Source organism: Schistocerca serialis, chromosome 2 (assembly GCF_023864345.2).
Source record: "Schistocerca serialis cubense isolate TAMUIC-IGC-003099 chromosome 2, iqSchSeri2.2, whole genome shotgun sequence".
NCBI classification, from domain to species: domain Eukaryota; kingdom Metazoa; phylum Arthropoda; class Insecta; order Orthoptera; family Acrididae; genus Schistocerca; species Schistocerca serialis.
The window spans coordinates 948,163,581-948,169,580 of record NC_064639.1 but is presented as its reverse complement, the minus strand read 5'-3'; the positions used below and the strand labels follow the sequence as shown (position 1 = coordinate 948,169,580).

The 6,000-nt window shown below is 38.2% G+C and overlaps 1 protein-coding gene across 1 annotated transcript in view; it reads right to left on the bottom strand.

Annotated features, from left to right (window-relative positions):
- Nucleotides 1–338: 338 nt before the first annotated feature.
- The window catches only part of LOC126458325 (phosphatidylinositol N-acetylglucosaminyltransferase subunit Q), a 91,510-nt gene continuing 85,848 nt past the window's right edge, over nucleotides 339–6,000 (bottom strand). Inside the window, exon 8 of the transcript XR_007585613.1 lies at nucleotides 339–616. The gene's annotated coding sequence lies outside the window, so the exon portion shown is untranslated. The remainder of the gene's footprint in view (nucleotides 617–6,000) is intronic.

Genomic DNA, 6,000 nt, shown 5'->3' with positions numbered 1-6,000 from the left:
ATTTATGTTTAAAAAAAAATACGAAAAGATAGCTCACTATTTATCTCAAAGAGCACTGAATGAGCTTTTACCTGTGTGTGGGGACAATATATCTAAGACAATCTAAGAAGAAAGGTAGAAAGCTCTGGGTTTTTTTTTTTTTTTTTCCCCTCCACGTTTTTGTGATGTTACTCCAGATGTGTCTTAGATCTGATTTTAAGGTATTTTTTTTTTTTAACAAGAAGGAAAATAAATGGGAAATTTATAAGAGGTTTCTGGAATATTTTGATTTGCAGAAAAAGACTTGTGATGCAATTAGTAATGCTATCATAGCTGTATTTAATAAAAATGAAACTGATTTACAGCCCTGTTGTAGTCAGTGCTTTGATAATGGATCAAATATGGCAGGGCAAATAAAAAGTGTGTAAGAAAAAGTTAGAGACATTATCCATGGTAGCTTTTTCTCCATGTGCAGTTCATACTCTGAACTTCATAGGATTGCATGCCACAAGAAGTAATGAAGTAATCAGCATATTCTTCAGCTGTCGGCACCAGCTGTACAATTTCTTTTGTGCCAGCCCATGGTGCTGGAAAGGATTATTAAAATGCACTGGCAGTCAGTCTCTTCATGGCCTTTCTGAAACAAAAATTAAGGAAGTGAAACTTACAGCAGAAAAATTACCAGAATAGAAGTTCTAAAATACACAAAAAGTCAATACAGTTTGTCTCGTGTTGGAATAGCAGAAATAAAGAGTTAATCAATTATTTCTCCAAGTTTGAAACATTGATTCACTTGAATGGATCATATAAAGTATGAAGTCTGATTCTGAAGCCAAAAGATTTTTCCCTTGATACTGAAATGAAAAGTGTTGAAGATCTTATAATTACCATACATAAGAATGTAATAGCTCTATGGTTTGAATTCTTAATCAGAGTTAAAAGAGGTTACTAAAATTGGGAATGAGACAGTTTTGTTTTTTGTTTTTTTTCAAAAAAGAAAGAAAGCAAAAGGAAAGCTTTCATTGATGAATCTGGTGTGGGCAGCAGTAGAGAATGTGACAAACTCCCAGATGAAACTGAAGAAGAACAGTTTCAAAAAGAGGTTTTTGAGATAGTCAGAGACAAGATTGTTTCTCAGATGGGTTCTTGGTATGAAGAAATGAGGATATTTGTGCAACTTTTGATCAGAATAAATACAACACTGAATGGAAGTGATACGATTGAGAAATTAATGTAAACTTATTCTGATGATCTGAATGATAATCTTATCAAAGAACTACAAATGTTTAAGTCACTGAGTGTAACTACTTTTTTCAATATGACAAAGGGAACAGAAAACAAAGGGCTTCCATTTCTTTTTTGCATAATTAATTTGATTTAATTTATAAGTTGAGGTTAGAAGCTGTGCTTTATGAACTTTGTTTTGCACTCAGGATTTTCATTACCCTACCAGTGACTTCCAAGTGAGAGAGGGTTTAGTAAATTAGCATTAATCAAAAATCATTTAAGATCAACTTTTATGCTGCGCTATGAGAAACTTCATCATCTAGCACTGTTATCAATGAGCATGAACTTGCTTCTAAAATAGCTTCAGTGATGTAGTGGATAACTTCATCAGCTGCATGAATAGAAGATTCAGTGTTCCATCTGCAGCTGCCTGAAATTGTTCAGCTGACACTTACAACCAAACTTTCTACAGATAGATAACATTATGCTGCAAAAGTTTCTCACTAAATGTTAAGTTAAAACAAATAATGGAAACTCCAGGTTAGAATATCAACAATATTAGGAAAAGGACTGATTGCTACTCACCAAAAAGATGATCCAGTGAGCTGCAGATAGGCACAATTAAAAGACTGTTACACATTGCAGCTATTGGTCCAAGCCTTCTTCAGCAAAAGAAAACACACACACATTCGCACAAGCAAACACACACGCACAAATGACTGCTACCACCACCAGCTCCGACCAGACATCAGCAGGTTGAATAACTTATAGAGGTCGTGTCCGAGATGCTCCTCCAGGTGCTGGAGAGCAAGAGATTCAATTTCAGAGATGCGATGTATTAAACAGGGATTGCACAGTAGCAGTATCTTGTGGAGAGGCAGAGGTTGTTCTGTGTTGCCTGTGCCAGGGAGATGTGTTTTTGCAGTACCAGGTGTGTGAGGGTCAGGGGCAGGTGGAATCGGAAAAGATTGTCTTTATGAAAGAAGAGATGGGATCCAGAGAAAGGAATTTTTATGGTTATGCCATTGGAGGAGGATTTCAGTATGTAAAGACACGCAAAAAAAAATGCAGAGACCGGTAAAAAGATGCACAAACACATAAAACATGCATAAATGTGTGAAACTATGCACAAATATGCACAAGTACATTAAAAACATACAGAAATGCAGGAGAAAAGGAACAGATGAGTTATGAAAGTATGCATGTGCTGGGACAAGGGAAGAGAGGGAGGAAGAGAGATCAGTCACTTCAAGGATCACAAGTTCATGTAGCATATGTAGGTGTGGAAAATAAAACACTACATTACACAAGGATGAGGGAGGAAGTACATCTACATACATACTGCACAAGTCACCATTTGGTGCATGGCAGAGGGTAGCAGGTACCACTACTAGTCATTTCGTTTCCTTCCCTGTTGCATTCGCAAATAGAGCAAGAGAAAAATGACTATCTAAAAGCCTCAGTATGAGACCTAATTTCTCACAACTTATCTTTGTGGCCCTTTTGTGAAATGTATGTTGGTGGCAGTGGAATTGTTCTCCGGCCTCCATAATACTTGCGGGCTAATCGAACCTACCAGTAACGAATCTAGCAGTTTGCCTCTGAAAAGCTTCATTATCTTCCTTTACACTGATGTGCTGGGAATCCCAAACACTCAAAAAGAACGGGTTGTACTAATGTCCTTTCCTACTACCTACTCCATAAGCTCATTCCATTTCATACTGCTTTGCAAGATGACATCTAGATATTTAATTGATGTGAGATTGTGGTGGTAAGCTCCTATGGGACCAAACTGCTGAGGTCTTTGGTCCCTAGGCTTACACACTACTTAACCTAACCTACACTAAGGACAACACACACACACCCATGCCCGAGAGAGGACTCGAACCTCCGATGAGGGAGCCGGGCGAACCTTGGCAAGGCGCCTCAGACCGCATGACTACCCCATGTGACTAACTGATGTGACTTTGTCAAGCAGCACACTGCTAATGTTGTATTCAAATGTTACATAATTGTTTTTCCTACTTACCCACATTAAATTAGATTTTCCTACATTTAGAGGAAGTTACCATTCATCAAGCGAACAACAAATTTTGTCTTAAGTCATCTTGTATGCTCCTACAGTAACTCAACAACACCTTCCCATACACCAAGCATCATCAGCAAAAAGCCTCCTGGGGCACACCTGGCAATACCCTTGTCTCTGATAAAACACTCAATGTCGAGGACAATGTATTGTGTTCTATTACTTAAAAAGCAACCACATATCTGGGAACTAATCTGTATGCTTAGACATTTCTCAACAGTCTGCTGTGGGGCACCACATCACATGCCTTCCAGAAATATAGGAATATGGAATCTGCCTGTTGTGCTCCATCCATGGTTTGTAGTGTATCATGTGAGAAAAAGGCAAGCTGAATTTCACACCAGTGGTACTTTCTAAATCTGTTCTGATTTCATTTACATCTACATCTACATGTATCCTCCGCAAGTCACTATATACAATATGTGATTGGGGGGGGGGGGGGGGGGTACGTGGTACCACTACTAGTCATTTACTTGCTTCTTCCAATCAGAAACAGAGCAAAAGAAAAACGTCTGTTTGTATGCCTCCATATGAGCCCTAATTCCACAAATCTTATCTTCACGGATCTTACATGAGATTTATTCCGGTGGCAATAGAATTATTCTGCTGGTCAGCTTCAGATGCCAGTTCTCTAAATTTTGTCAACAGTGTTCCTCGAAATGATCATCGCCTTCCCTCTAGGAATTCTCACTTGAATTCCTGAAGCATCTCCGTAACACTAGCGCATTATTCAAACCTACCAGTAACAAACGTAGCACCCCACCTCTGAATTGCTCCAGTGTCTTCCATTAATATGGCCTGGTGTCGATTTCAAACACTCAAGCAGTATTCAAGAATAGGTCACATTAACGTCCTATATGTTGTCTCCTTCACAGGTGAATCACACTTTCCGAAAATTCTCCCAATAAAATGAAGCCAACCATTTGCCTTCCTACCACAATACTTGCGTGCTAATTCCGTTTCACTCTCTTTGCAACATTTACATTCAGATATTTAACCGGCATGACCATGTCAAGATGGGACACTACTAACACTGTATCCAAACGTTATGGGTTTATTTTTCTATTCATCCAAATTCATTTACATTTTTTCTGTATTTAGAGCTACCTGCTAAACATCACACCAACCAGAAATTTTGTCTAAGTAATCTTGTATCCTCCAATAGACACTCAATGACAACACCTTCCCATAAACCACAGCAGCACCATCAGCAAACAACTGCAGACTGCTGCTTACCCTGTCTGTCATATCATTTATGCATATAGAAAATATACATCAGCAATACCCTTGTCTCTCATGAACACCCACCTTAGAGGACAAGATACTGGGTTCTATTACTTCAGAAGTCTTCAACCCACTCATATATCTGGGAACCTATTCTGTATATTCATACCTTCATTAACAGTCTGCAGTGGGGCTCCACGTCAAATGCTTTTCTGAAATCTAGAAATATGGAATTTACCTCTCGCCCTTCATCCACAGTTCAAAGTATACCATGTGAGGAAAGGGTAAGCTGAGTTTTGCACAAGCGATGCTTGCAAAAATCATGCTGATTTATGAACATAAGAGTCTTGATCTCAAGGAAATTTATTACATTTGAACTGGGACTATATTCAAGGATTCTGCAGCAGACTGATGTTAGGGATATTGCTCTGCAATTTTGTGGGTACGTTCTTGTATCTTTCTTGTATACATGAGTACCTTGCACTTTTTTCAGTTGCTTGGGGCTTTGCGCTGGGTGAGAGATTCATGATAAACTCAAGTTAAGCAAAGGGCCAATACCATAGAGCACTCTTTGTAAAATGGCATTGGTAATGAATCAGTACCAGGTGACTTATTTGTTTACAATTCTTTCAATTGTTTCTCTACATCAGGGATGCTTATTACTATCATGTTCATAATAGTAATTAGCTTGATGGCAAAATGACAGTTTGTATGTACAATTCTCATATGTGAACAATTTCTTGAATGCAAAATTTAAAACTTTGGCTTCCATCTTGCCATCTTCAACTGCCACACTAACTAGTCAATGAGTGACTGGGTGGAACTGGGTGGAATCCTTGGACACACTTATCAATTTTACATAGGAACGGAATTTTCTCAGTTCACGGCTAGATCTTTTGCTAAGGTATGACAATGGTAGTTGTATGCTTCGTGCATAGATTCACAGATGCACAAATCTTTACTAAACCCTGTCTGCTATCTTTTGTGCATTATCTTTTGAACAGAAAGTGCAACAGCCTTCACTTCCTCAGTATCTTCCAAATTTTGTTGTTAAACGATGATGGGTCTTTTCCGTCCTCAGTCCATTTACTAGTCACATAGTTCTCCAGACCACAATTTACAATCTGTTTAAACTTTCTGTATAATTCCTCTATGCCTGTCGTACTTGAACTAAGTGATGTAAATCATTTTCTAAGTGAGATGCTGACAACAGCTTATCTGCTCATTCTTTCCAGCAGAAACATTCACCTAAACTTCTTGACTGTTTTATTAACTTTTGTAACCATAGTCACTATGATGACATAATGATCATTAATCTCTGTCTGTATACTGATGCTGCTGATAGAAGTCCAGCCTGTTCATAGCTACAAGGTCTAAGATATTTCCATAGCATGTCAGCTGCCAAACTAGTTGCTCAATATAGTTTTTAGAAAACATATTCAAATGTACTTTGCAAGACTGTGTCTGTGCCCCTCTGCAAATGA